The sequence below is a fragment of the Halichoerus grypus genome, chromosome 7 (assembly GCF_964656455.1).
Source record: "Halichoerus grypus chromosome 7, mHalGry1.hap1.1, whole genome shotgun sequence".
NCBI lineage: Eukaryota > Metazoa > Chordata > Mammalia > Carnivora > Phocidae > Halichoerus > Halichoerus grypus.
This window is the reverse complement of record NC_135718.1, coordinates 111,026,554-111,045,141: the sequence shown is the minus strand read 5'-3', so window position 1 is coordinate 111,045,141 and position 18,588 is coordinate 111,026,554. Positions and strand designations below refer to the sequence as shown.

Here is an 18,588-nt window from a genome sequence, read left to right as displayed (position 1 = left end):
GGTCCGCGCCCTCTGAGGATCTGTGGGCTGGCCCGGGGGCTGTCTTCCCGCCCTCGCTTCACTGGGGAGCTCCGAGGGGATGTCCAGTCTGGAAAGACTTCCCGCTCATTCCTTCTCCTTGCTGCCATTTTGCCTCTTCTTCTCATCGGTTATAGGCAGCCGAGAAACACCTTTGGGTAAGTGGACAATTTCCCTTAGTGACTGTAAACCTCTGTGAGCTGGAACCTTCTCCACTGACAAGCCACGAGGTGGAATTCAAGACCCCATTGCTTTGCACGCCCTCCGGGTACAAGAAACAGCAGTTCCCAAGCATCACCTGAGAACTTGTTAGAAATGCAAAATTGCAGCACCCCCACCCGTCTATACCCCTCTACACATGTACGTGCGCGCGCGCGCACGCACACACACATACTGCACCCCAATTAGAAACTCCAGGAGTGGGGCCCAGCAAACTGTTTTCACAGGCATGCCAGGTAGTTCTGGTGCCTGCTGAAGTTTGAGAACCGACAGTAAACTGTACCTTCCTGCAGCCATGAAGTAGGGCCAAGGAGGGGGTGGGAAATGAAGGGGAAGAAAGAAAGGGAGAAATAGGAAAACAGGGAAAACCTAAACCTGGGTCCTGCAATATGTTGCCAGTCCTGAAACTTCTGAAGACCCCCGTCAAAGTCTGTTCTTAACACCTTTAGGTCCAGTTCTTCCCTTTGACAAACTGGAAATAGTTCATTAGAAAGGGCATCTATTATTTTTCCCACAACCACTATTTAGCTTGGCTGCCTCTCCCAAATAACACTCAACTGGGGCAGAAGGGTCACCATGCATTTCTTCCTATTCTTAGTAATCAGATTTTTAGTGACTCCTGTTGACTTAACCTCCAGGGTCAAATGGTCTGTACACACAAGAACCAGGCCTGAAGAGGACTTGGAAGGCTTTGCCCTCAAAAGTTAATTAACTAGCATTTTAATGCCAAGATTTCTCACACCTCACACCCAATCTCTCTCACCCTACACTCTAATCCATCAATAAAATCCTCTCCATTCTGCTTTGAAAATATATCCAGTATCCACCCATTTCTCACCCCTTCCCCTGCTATCACCCTCATCATTTCTCACCTGGATAATTACACTAGCCTCCTAACTGGTAAGCCCCGATCTATCATTGACACTAGGCCCCACTTCCTCTCTGTCCTCATCTACCACCACTCTCCCCCTTGCTCTCTGTTCCAGCCCCACTGGCCTTTTTGCTCTTCTAGGACACACCTTTGCATGTGCTCTTGCTTAGCCTAGGATGGTCTTCCCTCAGATATTCACGTGGTGCACTCTCTGTCTCTTATTTCATTCAAATCTCCTCTTAAATGCTAACACCTCAAAAGAGGTTTTTTTTTTACCCCCTGTTTATACACTGGCCCTCATGTCTGTCCCACTCCTTTCCCTTCATTATTTCTATTCATATCACTTAGCATTGTCTGGTATGTTTATCTGTCCCCACTGAAATGGAAACTCCATAAGGTTGGGGATTTTCTTTGTTGATGTTTCTTGTTTGTTTGTTTTTTTAATTATTCATTTTCTTTCTTTTTTTTTTCTTTAAGGGCAGGGATTTTTGTTCATTGTGTTCTCTGATATATCTCAAATGCCTAGAACAGCATCTGGCACATAGATGCTCAATAAAAAAACATTGAATGAGTGAATGGATGAAATATAAAATATCGGATCTGGACTTAATGAAAGCTGTGAATCTCGATGAATAAAGAGCATTTCCAGGTAGCTACTCAATGATTTAAAGTCGTCCAATGTTCAACTCTTTTCTCAATATTCTAGTTAGCTCTTAGAATTAAGTATATCTTGGGGCACCTGGGTGGCTCAGTAGGTTAAGTGTTTGTCTCTTGATTTCGGCTCAGGTCGTGGTCTCGGGGTCCTGGGATGGAGCCCCAGGTAGGGCTTTGGGCTCTGTGCTCTGCGTGGAGTCTGCTTGTCCCTCTCCCTCTCCTCCTCCCCTGCTCGTGCTCTCTCTCTCTCTCACTCTCTCACTCTCTCAAATAAATAAATAAATACATATATTTTTTTAAAAAAGAAGTATATCTTCTCAGAGTAGTTTCATTATATAAATTGCAAAAGTTGTGGGGTGCATGGGTGGCTCAGTCATTAAGGGTCTGCCTTTGGCTCAGGTCATGATCCCAGGGTCCTGGGATCAAGCCCCGTATCGGGCTCCCTGCTCAGTGGGGAGGCCTGCTTCTCCCTCTCCCACTCCTCCTGCTTGTGTTCCCTCTCTCGCTGTGTCTCTCTCTGTCAAATAAATAAAAGATAAAATCTTAAAAAAAATAAATAAATTGCAAAAGTTGTGCCTCAGAATGCTGTTATTGTTATTGAAGAAAACTAATTTGGATCTTCTGCCAGAGGATAGTTTTGGCTTGTCACCTCTTGTTTGGAAACAATCTGAGAAAAGACTGATTATTCTCATCTCTCATTCTTAACTCATTTGTAGCACTCACAGATGGAGCAAGGTGCAAGGAAGGATTCGTATGTGTGTAGTATCAACAAGCTTTGTAACCACACTTTCAGCTTCAGATCCTAACCTGATAACTTAGCCATGTGACCTGGTCAAATTGCCTAACTTATTTGTTTCAGTCTCTTTATCTGTTAAATGGAGTTGGTAACAGTTACTTCCTGTGCTGTTGTCAAAATTACATTTGATCAGGTCTGTGAAACACTTAACATATTCCCAGGAACATAGTAAGTATTCAGTAAATGGAAGCTCGGATTGTTATTATCAGTAACAACAAGAGTGGTCAAGGAAGCCATTTTCTAGAGAAAGTATAATCTTAATTAGAACTTGAAAATCACTGATACTACATTAAGAAAGAACTTCTGCTCCCATTTTTTCCCCCAAATAAAGCTCCTTTCCTCCAACTGGTTTACAGGAAAAAATAAGGAATCCATTAGTTTAGTCACAGTATTTAATATTTGCAAATCCTATGTGGGCATCATTTTATTAATCACACGCTAAAAATGAGTCTCCAAGCAATTCAATAACTTTATGAAACAGATTCAACTTCATATGATTCAAATCAGCTAGTTTAGAGAACTTCCTATGCAATGTTAGTTTTTGTATTCTATCAATGTATTTCATTTTAAAATACTCTTAGAACCACTTCTTTTTTGGGGGCGCCTGGGTGGCTCAGTCAGTTGGGTGGCTCAGTCAGTTAGGTGTCTCAGGTCATAATCTCAGGACTGTGAGATCTAGCTCTGTGTGGGGCTCAGTGCTGAGCGTGGAGCCTGCTTAAGATTCTCTTTCTCCCTCTCCCTTTCCCTTTGCTCCCCCAGCCCCAGTGTGCTCTCACCCTCTATCTTAAAAAAAAAGGGGGGGGCAGCTGGGTGGCTTAGTTAGTTAAGCATCTGCCTTTGGCTCAGGTCCTGATCCCAGAGTGCTGGGATCGAGTTCTGTGTCGGGCTCCCTGCTCTGCGGGGAGCCTGCTTCTCCCACTGCCTCTGCCTCTATCTCTCATGAATACATAAAACCTCAAAAAAAAAAAAAAAAAAATACACAACCCCCCCTCACTTCTTTCAGGTAAATAGCACATTCTAAAATGATTACCTTTTTAAATATCTTAATCGAGATATAATTCACATACCATAAAATTCACCCATTTAGATTACCTTTTTTAAACGAGCAGATTAGATTAATAGACATTTAGTACTAGTACCTGTAGAATGAGCATGTGTTTTGGGATTCTCTTACCTGTCATAGAACTATGAACCCCTTGTTTGCCATGTTCTCGTTTGAGTTAGTGACATCTGTCTATTTGGGCATTTAACTGCCTGCAGAGCACGGACAATCCCAAACTTCTTTGCACTTCCCCAAGTACCTTGTACGGCTGTGTCATATAGGAGTGGAGGACTGTAATTACTTGATTGTATGATAAGTACACATGGTAGGTTATACCAGTTATCCAATTTAATCTTCACAAAAACAGATTGAAGTAGGCACTGTTATCATCACCATTTTAAAGATGAGAAAAATCAAGGTGAATAAGTTTAAGCAGTTTAACTAAGGTCATCTGTCACCTGGGTTTATCTAACTGCAGAGTTCGTCCTCTTAACCACGGATGCTACTACTTTTATATTAAATCTTGCTTTTGTTTATTTACATAAATAATCCAGGTTTTACTATAAAAAATTAGAAACTATTGACAGACAAAAAGAAAAAAGGGGGGGGAATCATCCAGATCCCAAAGTCAGTATCTGTATTTTATTTATTTATTTATTTATTTATTTATTTATTTATTTAGATAGAAGGAGAGAGAGTGCACGTGAGCAAGGGGAGGGGGACGGACAGAGGGAGAGAGAGAATCTTAAGCAGGCTCCATGCTTAGCGCCAAGCCCCGGGTGGGGCTTGATCTTACAACTCTGAGATTGTGACCTGAGCTGAAATCAAGAGTCCAACACTTAATGAACTGAGCCACCCAGGTGCCCCAATGTCAATATCTTTAGATAAAGAAAAATCACCAGTTTGGTATAGATTTCTACAAACTTACATAGAAACATATGTGCAATTATAATTTAGAATTAAATAAAAACTTATTTATAGTTACTTAGTTACTGAAATGAGGTGATGCTCTTTATATATTCTGTAATCTCTATTGTGATTTTTCATTTGGAATATTTCATTTAAATAAATATGTAAGTCTAGGTCAATGATAGTTCATTGTGTAAATGTAACCTAAATCACTTATCTACCAGCAATGTATGCCTGCTTGTTTCCCTACTTCTCAGTCACATTGGACATTTTCATACCTTTTTTTGAATTGTTGTCATTGATTTCATTATTCATTTTATTTTATTTTATTTTTATTTATTTTTATTTTTTTATTATTTTTTAAAATTTTATTTATTTATTTGATAGCGAGAGACACAGCAAGAGAGGGAACACAAGCAGGGGGTGTAGGAGAGGGAGAAGCAGGCTTCCTGCTGAGCAGGGAGCCCGATGCGGGGCTTGATTCCAGGACCCTGGGATCATGACCTGAGCCGAAGGCAGATAGATGCCTAATGACTGAGCCACCCAGGCGCCCCTATTTTTTTTTTTTTTTTGAAGATTTTATTTATTTATTTGACAGAGAGAGAGATAGTGAGAGCAGGAACACAAGCGGGGGAGTGGAAAAGGGAGAAGCGGGTTTCCCGCCGAGCAGGGAGCCCCATGTGGGGCTCGATTCCAGGACACTGGGATCATGACCTGAGCCAAAGGCAGACGCTTAATGACTGAGCCACCAGGCGCCCCTCATTATTCATTTTAATATTTGGCAATTTAGGAGTCAAAATAAGTATCACATTCTGTGGTTTGATTTTGAAATCCTTAAAGAGAAAGATTATTTTTTCATGGGCTTTTTGGGTATACACGTTCCCTTGTGAATAGGTTGTTCTTCTATTTTTCTGTTTTGCTATTTGAGAAGGAAAATCTGTGTCCTAAGATGGCCGACCGAGCCAGCGAGAGAGTCCCAGTCCTTGCCCTGGGGCTCTTCCCGGTTCTTCTCCCTGCCCCGCTTCGCGCACGTGCCAAAAGTGCCAAAAGTACCAAGTATGCGGAAGTAGAAGTGTATAAATTGCCCCCTTTGTGCTCGGGGCTCAGACCTTTGGAGACCACTCTCCTTTGAGCCTGCTGGCATTAAATAAACCTCCTGTCCTCCCAAGATCTCTGAGTGCCGCTTGGTTCTTCCATCGGGCAATCTGGTCCAGGTTCTGTAACATTTGGTTCCCTGACTGGGAAACCCAACCTTGCTGGCCCATTGTTGCCACTGGTTTGGGGGCAATGGTGGGGCGGTGATGGAACGAGGGATCCTAACGGAGAAGGCGCACCCTGCCTAATTTTCAGCAGTCTCCTGCCCTGGTTGGTCGCCTCGGTCCGGCCCTGCTCCGCTGGACTGGAGGAGACTTGGCAGGTGAGGACCTGGTCCCGATGTCGGATTCCAGTAGGGACTGGGGCCCCAGGACCCAGATAGGCCCACCCCATTGGGGTGGAAGGGGAGCCTGATCACCTCCCAGAGACCTCTTAGAGGTCTCACAGGTAGAGATTCCCAGGGAGGTAATGTAATAACTTCTGGAGTGTGAATGTGTGAGAGAATGTGCAGTCCCACCTGGCTTGCTCAAACGGACAGATTCTGTGACTCCACAGGCGGGCACCCTTAAGGTCCCCAGAAGCCTCCAGAGTCTGAGTAGGCCCGTCTGTGATTCTGTGGTGAATGGCATACGGTCTATGTCGGCATCGGAATAGTTTCTAATCATAAGTCACAAGGCTGAGACCGCTAAGGCTAAGCCTCACCTAAGCTCCTTCAGGACACGGCCAGATAGGCATCTGATTGGTCTTCTCATCTCAGGAGGCAACCCCCCTTGTCTGTCTCTGCGCCACCACACACGGGGACATCACCATGGGGTCAGGGCAGAGTAAATCTATGGTTCTAGAGACCGTGATCAAAAATTTCAAGAAGGTCTGGCCAAATTGCCTAAGCGCAGTCGTGTGTGAAATGCTTCAGAACACTTGATGGAGACAAAGTGGAGCAACCAAAATTGAGATCCTGAGACAGGCCTGGGGGTCTGGAAATTGTGGAGGTCGGAGGACCTGGGAGTCAAGTTGGCCTTCTCTAACAAGGCAAGATCTCCAGCTGTTTAGGTTCTTTAGCTTCACAGAGCACCTTTCCCTGTCATCTCTGGGTGGTGGGAGGTTGGGGCAAGCATCCCCCAGGGATGGAACAGGTCTCAGGTAGGGAGAGGTAGGGGACACTGCTTCTTCTGGAGAGGACTGGGGCAAGGAAGTCGGGGGAGGAAACCCACTAAAATGAAAACAGAGAAGACGTCAGATCAAGAGCCAAGCTACTACACTGTTCAAAGGCAGATTCTGGTTGTCTGTCTGGGATAGGGCTGACATTGGCGATTTAAACAAGATACCCCAGGCCATACAGATCCTGCTAGTCCACTGGCCGCACTCTGAACAGCAAGGCTTAGACATTGTTTCCAGACCTCCTCTATAAGAGTCATCTGGGAGGACCTTGTTAAAAAGGCAACTATTTGGGGTATGGGGTAGCCAGGTGATGGGTATTACGGAGGGCAGGTGTTGTGATGAGCACAGGTGTAATACTATCCGGCCAATGCATACCCACTGAATCAAAATGGGTGGAATGGGGGGAATATCTCAGAAGCTGTGTGTTTAAAAAGCAACCCCCGGGGGCACCTAAGTGGCTCAGAAAAAAACTGTCAGACTTGGGATACCGAGCCTCATGGAAGAAGGCACAAATCTGCCAACAACAGGCCTGATACCTTGGTTTTCTCCTCACCCAAGGTTAAAGAGAACTAGGGCCAGAGAGGAAAAGGATCATCGTCTCCCTGCCACAGCCCCAGACAAAAAGCAGCCTACAAGAATTCCTGGGGGCTGCAGGATTCTGCTGCATCTGGATCCCTGGGTTCTCGGCAATAGCAAGACCCCTTTATGATCTCTTAGGGGGACCAGATCGAGAACCCCCTGCCTGGACTGAAAAAGAAAAAGTAGCGCTCGGGCTACTCACCCAGACTGTTGGACCCTGGCAATGGCCAATTGCTTACCTGTCAAAGAAGCTGGACCCTGTGGCAGCGGGATGGCCACCATGCCTCAGAGTGCTGGCAGCCACAGTCCTACTCATCAAGGAGGTGGACAAACTTTGATATCAGGTGGCCTTCAGAAGGGACACTGGATGTCCCAATGACTCATTGAGTATGGCGAGTCATAACAGGAGAACCAGGACACCCTGACCTGGGGCAAGAACTCAAGGTCAAGGTCCCTCATACAGTTGTGTCCCTCATGAATGCACAGGGACACCACTTCCTTTCTAACTCTCAGCTAGCACAATACCAAGGGCTCCTCTCCGAAAACCCGTGGTTCATCCTCGAAACAGAACATTAAATCCAGCAACCTTTCTTCCCATGGAAGAGGAGGAACCAGACCATGACTGTTCTGAGGTAGCTGAAGAGGTCTACGCGAGCAGTCCAGATCTGCGGGATCAAGCCGTAAAGAATCAGAGCTCACGCTGTTCAGCGATGGCAGCAGTTACCTACAGGAGGGTGCCCGGAAAGCAGGTTATGCAGTACGCCTTCACTGCTGTACATATATATGGGGCCATCTACAAGGAAAGGGGCCTCCTAACTGCAGCAGGAAAAGCTATCAAGAACAAGGAGGAGATACTGAGACTCCTCGAAGCCATCTGGCTTCCAAAGGAAGTAGCAATCCTGCACTGTAAAGGACACCAGAAAGGTGATGACCCCATAGCACAGGGAAATCGTCTGGCTTCCAAGACCGCAGCCAGTGAGGACATGGACAGAGCCCCTTCCCTCACCATGGCCCTAACACCCCCGGAAAAAGTCCCTCCCACCCAGTTATACTAACCCCAACCTCCCACCACCCAGAGACGACAGGGAAAGGTGCTCTGTGAAGCTAAAGAACCTAAACACTAAAAAGGAAAAGGACTGGGCCATGGCTGAGGGGGCCACCCTGACTGAAAAGGGATGGTGGATGATGCCAGGTGGGCACATCTTCGTTCCAACAGCAACTGGAGGGCATCTAGTCAAGAAAACATCAGTCAGCTGCCAGCACTATGCCGAGCAATGAGTGAACGAAAAATAATGCTTGGTCTGCACCACAGCCCCCGCCAGGTGTCCAGAGGATGGGAGCAACCCCCTTCGAAGAAGATCTAGAGGTAGACTTCACAGCTGTTCCCCCGAGTAGGGGGTTCAAATATCTCCTAGTAACAGTATGCACATACTTTGGGTGGGTCGAAGCCTTCCCAACCAGGACAGAGCAAAGCCGGGAAGTAGCTAAAGTCCTCTTGTGGGAGATCATGCCCCGGTTCGGCCTGCCATTAACAATCCATAGTGACAGTGGACCTGCATTTGTGGCAGACATTGTACAGGTCTTGACCGAATCTCTCAACATCACCTGAAGACTCCACACCGCTTACCGGCCCCAAAGTTCAGGGAAAGGGGTTTTCGGGAGACTATGGAGTCAGGATGAACCCCGGCAAGTTGAGAACCCTATGTGAATTGGAATGGCCCACTTTTGATGTCAGGTGGCCTTCAGAAGGGATTGGATGTCCCAATGACTCATCGAGTATGGCGAGTCATAACAGGAGAACCAGGACACCCTGACCAGTTTCTGTACATTGACTCCTGGCTAGGAATTGCTCAGACCCTTCCCCCTGGGTGTGATTTGCTTGTAATAGGCAGGGACAGGCCAGGGTCTTAATTGCCTCATCCAAGCGACCTAAAGAAAATCAGCAAAAGCCCCAGTCTCCACAAATCCTAGCCAGAGATCCCGAGGCCGAACCGAACCTGCCCCCACTGTACATAACCCCAAGACCGTCTACCACAGGCCATGGTAGACCTCATAGAATCCCTCTTCCAGACTCATCAGCCAACCTGGGAAGACTGCCAACAGTTAAAGGTGCACAGCAGTACCTGGAAGAGCACGCACCAGTGGTGCATCAACCCTGCTGCCTGGGCTAATACAGTGGCACCCGAAAAGCACCCAGCTTGGGACTTCACCACAACCAAGGGACAGGCCCACATCCACCGGTACCAGGAGGCCCTCCTCTGGGGAATCCGGGTAGGAGCTAAGAAACCCATGAATGTGACTAAGGTATCCTCGGTCACTCAACAACCAGGGGAGTCCCCCGGGGACTACTACGAAAGACTATGTGAAGCCTACAGGATATACACTCCATTTGACCCCGAAGCACAGGAAAACCAACAAATGGTAAACACCTCCTTCGTGGCTCAGGCCGCCCCAGACATCAGGAAAAAACTTTAGAAACTAGAGGGTTTTGCCGGATGAACATCACCCAATTAATAGAGATTGCCAATAAGGTCTACATGAACAGGTAGGTCGCAGCTGAACGGGAAGCCGACAAAAAGATGGAAAAGAAAGTCAGCTTCCTCACCACTGCCCTGAAAGAAAAGGACAACACAAAGGTGGAGAGACCCCAACCACTGAAGGGGGGGAAACCCAGAACCCCCTTGGCAGGGGATAAATGTGCCTACTATAAAGAGAAAAGGCATTGGAAAAAAGAATGCCCAGCCGCTACAAGGAAGAACCCTGAGGAGGACCTCATAGGCCTTGCAGAAATGGACTCAGCCTGAGGGGGACCGGGCTCTTTCCTCCTTGGCCCCCATGAGCCCATGGTCAGAATGAAGGTGGAGAGCCAACCAGTGACTTTTATGGTTGATACTGGGGCCAAGCACTCTATTGTCACCTCCCCAGTGGCTCCTTTAAGCAAAAGGACTGTGACCATCCTTGGGGCCACTGGGACGACCATCCTTGGGGCCACTGGGACGCAGGCGATATAACAGCCCTTTTGCCAGGCTTACCAGTGTGAACTCGGGGGCCACAAGGTCCGACATGAATTCCTTTACCTGCCTGATTGTCCCATCCCTCTCCTGGGCCAAAACATACTCTCCAAGCCTAGGGCTCAGATAATCTTTGAGCCCACTGGACACACTAGCCTCCGACTGAACCCAAGGCAAGAGGAGATGGGGTCTCTGAGAAGTAGAGCGAATGAATCGCACCCTCAAGGGAACCTTAGCAAAGTTTTGTCAGGAGACTAACTTCCATGGCCGGATCTGCTACCCCTAGCTCTCCTGCGTGCCCGCTGCACGCCCGGGACATCAGGTTTCTCCCTATTCGAATTAATATATGGACGGCCTCCCCCATGCTTGGGAAGCCTTCCAGGAAACATCAGGTTGGAGATAAAGGGATAAAGGAGCAGCTTCAGGCCCTGGGGGCCACCCTAAATAAATTATAAAAGTACACCTTTGAGAGGGGCCCAATCTCCTTAGCGTCTCAGGTACACTCCTTCCAGACAGGGGACTCAGTTTGGGTCAAAGATTGGAAGAAAGAAGAAAGCTCATCATTCGGACGAGGAGCTGTGCCAGTGAAGAGTCCAGCCAGACTTCACAAACCCACTTCGGCTTCACCTTCGATGAGACCTCACCGACTGATGGACACCTGCTCACCGTGGTCCCTGGCTCTCATGGGCATGATTTCCCTCATCTTGGGAGTCGGACTCTACACTGTTGCCTCTCCTGACTGGACTTTCCCCCAGAGGCTTCTACCTAAGGTCATAGATCCCACTTTTACTGGCCCTCTGCTGTCTACTCCTGAGCACATTTCACCATGGTTTTCCTGGCCCCAGTCAGTCCTGGTCTTCTGCTACCTGGTGTGCTGTTAAGTTTATGATTAAGTCCGTGTTCACCCCAAGCCTTGCAGTCAACCCTCAGAGTCAAACAGAATGATGCCCTCTAAACTAGGTGTTTAAAGGGGCATCAAAGGGAGGAATGATAAGGAAAATCTGTGTCCTAATTGGCTGACCGAGCCAGCGAGAGAGTCCCAGTCCTTGCGCCGGGGCTCTTCCAGGTTCTTCTCCCTGCTCTGCTTCCCGCACGCACCAATCCGGGTTCTTCTCCCTGCCCCGCTTCACGCACGTGCCAAAAGTGCCAAGTATGCAGAAGTAGAAGTGTATAAATTGCCCCCTTTGTTTGTGCTTGGGGCTCAGACCTTTGGAGACCACTCTCCTCTGAGCCCGCCAGCATTAAATAAAAGATCTCCGGGTGCCGCTTGGTTCTTCTGTCGGGCGATCCAGTCCAGGTTCTGTAACATATTGACTTCTTATTCTTATTGATTTGGAAGAGCTTTATATATATTAAAGACATTGACCCGTTTACTCTAACACACATTGCAAATTAAACACATTTTGCTTCTTAAAATGTATTTCCATACGTTCTTTATTCAATAATCTTCTTTGAAGATTGGCTAACCATATACAAATTGTAAAATCAATTACATTTGTCTCTGGTACCCTCCAATCTTCCCTTAACACTCCCTTCTCTTGGAACACCTGGGTGGCTCAGTTGGTTAAGCGTCTGCCTTCGGCTCAGGTCATGATCCCAGGGTCCTGGGATCGAGTCCTGCATCGGGCTCCCTGCTCAGCGGGGAGCCTGCTTCTCCCTCTGCCTGTCGCTCCCCCTGCTTGTGTTCTCTCTGACAAATAAATAAATAAAATCTTAAAACAAAACACTCCCTTCTCTTTTCTCTTTGTATAGTTTCTGAAGAATGCCTAACCTTATCAACAATATCTCTTATAGATTGTTGTAGCTTAACTATTGAAAGTCATTTTATGAATTTTTTTAATAAGCTCCTTCACTTACTTACAAGATTGTTGCAATAATCTGATATGTTCTGTTTTTCTCAGGGGTATAAGTTTTAGAAGCCCCAGCTGTCATTCTGATACTGACTTGTTTCATGATTGGGGAAAATAAATTTTCTACCTTATATTCCTTTTATTTTTTTAAGACTTTATTATTTATTTGAAAGAGAGAGACACAGCAAGAGAAGGAACACAAGCAGGGGGAGTGGGAGAGGGAGAAGCAGGCTTCCCGCCGAGCAGGGAGCCCGATGTGGGGCTCGATCCCAGGACCCTGAGATCATGAGCTGAGCCTAAGGCAGACATTTAACGACTGAGCCACCCAGGCGCCCCTACTACCTTATATTCCTTATCTTTAAAATGAATGTCTGTGAAAATTTAATGTGATCATATATGTAATGCACTTAATACATATTAATATGCCTGGCACATATTTAGCATTCTCTAAATGAAGCTAGCATGACAAGAAGTAATAAATAAAAAGATGTTTTATTAACTGTTTTTTAACATATCCAACAGTAGTTCATTTTATTCTTATTCTTATTATAGTACCTTTATTTTATGATTGGCAAATCACTTTCCAGGAGGCGGGGTACTTTTGAAAAGGAAGAAGTGTACTATTATACTTTAACTGTATTTTTGAAAGACGTAAAAAGCTGTTTCATAATACAAACTACAGAAAACTAAGCTGGATAAAATCTTTTCTAGAGAGAATATATACAAGATGGACTCCAACTTCTCATCAGTGATTCTTGAGGGAAAGTTTCAGGAGCTTCTGTGTGAAATTTTTATTAGAAAAGACAGATTTTTTTTAAATGAGAAACATTGCTTTTCTTCAACATGCTCTTTTTAAAATTGAAATATAATTAGCATACAATGTTATATTAGTTTCAGGTATACAACATATTGATTTGACAAGTCTGTTCATTACTCAGTGTTCACCATAAGTGTAATCACCATCTGTCACCACACAACATTATTACAATATTATCGACTATATTCCCTATGCTATACGTATCATCTCTGTCATTTATTTATTTTAGAAGTGGAAGTTTGTACCTCTTAATTTCCTTTATCTATTTCTCTATCCCCCCACCCACCTCCTCTCTGGCAACCACCGCTTTGTTCTATTTAAGAATTTGGTTTTGTCTGTTTGCTTGCTTTTGGTTTTTAGATTCCACAATATAAGTGAAATCAAATGGTATTTGTCTTTCTCTGTCTGACTTATTTTACTTAGCATAATAACTCTAGGTCCACCCGTGTTGTCACAAATAGCAAGATCTTGTTCTTTTTACAGCTGAGTAATATTCCATTGTATATACATACCAAATCTTTTTATCCATTTATCTATCATCTATCCATTCATCTATCAATCGATACTTGGGTTGCGTCCATAATTTTGCTATTGTAAATAATGCTGTAATAAACATAGGGGTGCATATATCTTTTGGAGTTAGTGTTTTCATTTTCTCTGGGTAAATACCCAGTAGGAGAATTATAGGATTATATGGTATTTCTGCTTTTAATTTTTTTTTAAAGATTTAATTATTTATTTGACAGAGAGAGACACAGCGAGAGAGGGAACACAAGCAGGGGGAGTGGGAGAGGGAGAAGCAGGGTCCCCACTGAGCAGGGAGCCCAATGTGGGGCTCGATCCCAGGACCCTGGGATCACGATCTGAGCCAAAGGCAGACGCTTAACAACTGAGCCACCAGGCACCCCTCTACTTTTAATTTTTTGAGGAACCTCCATACTGTTTCCCACAGAGGCTGCACCAGTTTGCATTCCCACTAACAGTGCATGAGAGTTCTCTTTTCTCCACTTCCTCACCAACACTCATCATTTCCTGTCTTTTTAAAAAAATATTTTATTTATTTGAGAGAGAGAGAGACAGAGAGAGAGAGTGAGCATGAGTAGGGGGAGGGGCAGAGGGACAAACAACCTCCCTGCTGAGCAGGGAGCCTGAAGTGGGGCTCCATCCCAGGACCCTGAGGTCATGACCTGAGCTGAAGTCAGATGCTTAATAGACTGAGCCACCCAGGCGCCCCTATTTCTTGTCTTTTTGATACTAGCCATTCTGACTGGTATGAGGTGATACGTCATTGTGCTTTTGATTTGCATTTCCCTCATGATGGGTAATGCTGAACACCTTTTCTTTTTTTAAAAAAAGATTTTATTTATTTATTTGGCAGAGAGAGACACAGTGAGAGAGAGGGAACACAAGCAGGGGGAGTGGGAGAGGGAGAAGCAGGCTTCCCACTGAGCAGGGAGCCCCATGCAGGGCTCGATCCCAGGACCCTGGGATCATGACCTGAGCCGAAGGCAGATGCTTAACGACTGAGCCACCCAGGCGCCCCGCTGAACACCTTTTCATGTGTCCTTTGGCCATCTGTGTATCTTCTTTGGAAAATGTCTATTCAGATCCTGTGACCATTTTTTAATCTGATTATTTTGTTAGTGTTGAGTTGTGTAAGTTTTTTTTACATATTTTAGACATTAACTCCTTATTAAATAAATCATTTGCAAATATCTTCTCCCATTCATAGGTTGCTTTTTTTGTTGATTCCTTCCTTATTTTTGCTGTGCAAAAGCTTTTTATTTTGGTTATTTTTGCTGTAGTTCCAATAGTTTATTTTTGCTTTTGTTTCCCTTGCCTGAAGAGACATAGCCATAAATATGTTGCTAAGGCCCATGTCCAAGACATTACTGCCTATGTTTTCCTTAGGAGTATATGGTTTCAGGTCTCACATTTGGAGTTTATTTTTGGGTATGGTGCAAGAAAGTGGTCTAGTTTCCTTCTTTTGCATGTACCTGTCCAGTTTTCCCAATACCATTTATTGAAAAGACTGTTTTCCCCATTGTAAATTTTTTCCTCTTTTGTAGATTAATTGACCATATAGGTGTGGGTCAATGTGATTTTCCAACATGAATCAACACAATTTTTAATATAGATCTCTAGCATTGCACAGTATCTTAGGTACAGAGTAGAAGTACAAGTATTTTAAGAGAAACTAATAAAGGCTTAGAACTAAGGATGACAAAGTCTAGAACCAAAGGGGCATTTAGATGTGTAGGTATCAATCTTCAGATCTGACAAAAACCAAACCAGCACAGTTGCCCTTGTAAAAGCAGTAACCTATTATTGCCATAGATAAGCAGATTCTACTGGTTTTGAGGGCAAGTCTCTAAACTACCTTGTACTTGGGCAAGGTGTTGGTTTAGTACTAGTGCACAAGGGGAAGAGTGCCACCTGCTGGACCAGCAGTAATACTCCGTGCAGGGTTGGGGCTACTTGGCAATGAGGAAAAATGACGGGCTCTCGTCCAAATCAAATTCTTATGCTTGCACTTAAATTAGTTTAACAGTCATTTGGCATTATTCGCCTGTCTCTTACAAGGTTCTTATGCTCAGCTGACAAAGAATTGCTCTTCCAGAACAGAATTTTTCTGTTGAATTTGTTCTGGGGGGCTAATTCTATTATTTTATTATATAAGCATATACTTACTGCTCATAGCACACATTTTTGACATTAGCTATAATCCATTTTGTAAAGCACAGTCTTTTGGTTATTTCCTCTCAGAGTCACCGTTCACTCTTTTCTCTATAGTGCAAGATAACCAACACATGAATTCTTCTAGTCAGGAATCATAGTTGCGAAAATATTCCAGGGCTCTCACTTCTATTCTGGGATGCTCGAATGGAAAGATGGAAGGAAGAATTGGCAAGGAGCCCCAAGGGGATGCAGGAACAATGGGACTGGTCCATAAAGGTGGGGAGGGATATTACATCACTGACATTGTTTGGAATTTCTGTACATGATAATTTAAAAAACGCAAACTGACTTAGTTTTATTGCTTTTCTGTTTTCTACAGACAATGCACCCCTTATTACCTGAACCAAGGGCAGACCACCTCCACAGCATCCCCCTGATATATCCTCAAGTATGTGCATTCACAAATGGTATGGGGTAGTAGGGCAGAGATGTCTAGATTTGTATGTCTTGTGTATGGAAAAAACACACGATTTATTATATCTGATTAAAACTGTCTTCACCCATACTGCCTTAAATTCCTTCTTATTTTGACAGTGAACCAATTATTAGTTCATTTAGGTTACAGATGATAAAACTACCATATTAAATACCTTAAGGTGAATCCATTTAATCAGATTACATTCTTTTAAAATTTAGCTAACATCAGCTCACTGCAGGACTAGCAGTTTTGAAGGAGAAAAGAGTAATCTAGGAGCATGAGGGCCTTTAAAATACATTGTGCACTAGTTAGTCTGTTTCCAAACTGGGCCAATCAGGCTCCTTGCCCAGGATTGCTCTATTGTAACGACTGAAAAGACTGTTTATTTTCCCTAGGGTTGATGAACTGGTAGGATATCCTGAGCTGCTCCAGACATTTGTCCACCGGAAGGAGAACCTGTGATTGAGAGAAAATAATTCTCAGATGACATTGTATCAATTGAGTCCTGGCTTGCCTAGTTCCATGAAATAATAAATCCTCCCCATTTTTTTTTAAAGATTTTATTTATTCATTTGAGACACAGAGATACAGAGAGAGAGAGAGAGAGAGAGAGAGAGAGCACGAGCAGGGAGAGAGGCAGGGGGAGAGGCAGAGGAAGAGGCAGAGGGAGAGGGAGAATCAGGCTCCCCGCTGAGCCAGGAGCCCGATGTGGGGCTCGATCCCAGGACCGCGGGATCATGACCTGAGCCGAAGGCAGATGCTTAACCATCTGAGCCACCCAGGCACCCCAATCCTCCCCATTTTTGTTTGTTAAACAAGTTTGAATTGGATTTCTGTCTTCCTCCCCAACCAAAACCATTTTGACCAACACAAGACCTTAAATATAGTGCTTATTTGCAAGATTAAAACGTTCTATAGCTATATCTCTTTATATAATTGATTAAAGCATATATAAGTATACATTACTTTCGATGAGTGATTTGTACTGTATGCCAACAAATGGCAGCACAATATGTAACGATTTACTTTTCTTGGTCATTTTTTATTCTCAGTAGCCGGTTTTAAAAGTGATTTATTTTCATTCTAGACATTTGATTAATCATTGGCCCTACATATACACTAATTCCAATTCAGATTTAAAATTAGCTGTCTCAAATTCTGACATGAGAATTAACAGTCCTTCTGCACATCATGACCTGAATATATATGAATATAGTCCCTTATTACTCTCATTTTATTCATTTTTTAAAAAAATTAATTCATAAAATTCAAAATTTTAGTTCAAGGCATGCTGCAATTAAATTAGGAAGCATGGCAGAGTTTGGATTAGAACTAAATCAGATAGGCAGAAATTCTGCAGCCTTAATAGCTTTGTTTTACATGGTGCTATTAAAGTTATAGCCACATAAATCATATTTAATCCTAGAATTCCTGGAAACTAACTACTGGAAGAGTGATAATAACTTTGAGGTAGCCCAGTATAGATGAACTTGGCAATACTGAGAAAGTGAAGTGTCAGTAGAAAACCAGCTGGAGGACAAGGGTAGCGTCTACTTTCTGAGTTTTCTGTGTTTTGTTTGTTTGTTGAAACTGATGCACTATAATTTTGATGGCTATGACTTGGCCTTCAATGCCTACAATGGTACCAGGCTTATGGTCAGCACTCAGTAAGGGCCTGTTGAGTGAATGAATAAGTGTTTGACAATAGATACCGATTTTTGGTGCAGTAAGATTTTTCCTGTAATTGCTGTAAGTTATAAGACATAGTCATTGTGGACTGAGTCAGAAGGGATTTCAGGTGTCCTTTTTTTTTTTTTTTTTAAGTTTCCTCATCTTAATATTGAAGGAACTGAGATCAGAAGAGGTAAAAACGACTGCCCAAAACAGAGATGGGGTAGTAAATCAGTTAACAAACATTATGGAGCACCCATTACTAGGTAAATGTTTGGCATTGTTTCAGATAATGGACATACAGCAGAGCATAAGGCATCCAAAATCTCTGCCTTCAAAAGAGCTTATATTTTGGAGCACCTGGGTGGCTCAGTTGGTTCAGCATCTGACTCTTGATTTTGGCTTAGGTCATGATCTCAGGGTTGTGAGATCGAGCCCCACGTCAGGCTCTGTGCTGGGCGTGAAGCCTGCTTAGGATTCTCCCTCTCCCTTTGTCCCTCCCCCCCTTCCCCAGCCCTCTCTCTAAAAAAAAAAAAAAGCTTATATTCCAATGGGGAGAGATGAATAACATGTCAGTGAATAAATAAGATAATTTCAAGTCCTGATAAATGATGCTAATGAAAACACTAATATAGAATATTGTGGTGGAGAATGGTGGAGGGTGGGAAGAGACACAACTGATTTAGTAGATTGCTGAGCACAGGGCTCTCTAAGGTCTCTCATGTGAGCTGAGCCTTGAGT

The 18,588-nt window shown here is 44.2% G+C and overlaps 1 long non-coding RNA gene across 1 annotated transcript; it reads left to right on the top strand.

Moving 5' to 3' along the window:
- The first annotated feature begins 8 nt into the window (after positions 1-8).
- On the top strand, positions 9-16,732 carry LOC118521514 (uncharacterized). The gene is made up of 3 exons (XR_004910175.2): positions 9-176; positions 16,078-16,146; positions 16,572-16,732. It is a non-coding gene; the product is annotated as an uncharacterized LOC118521514 (long non-coding RNA).
- The last annotated feature ends 1,856 nt before the right edge of the window (positions 16,733-18,588 follow it).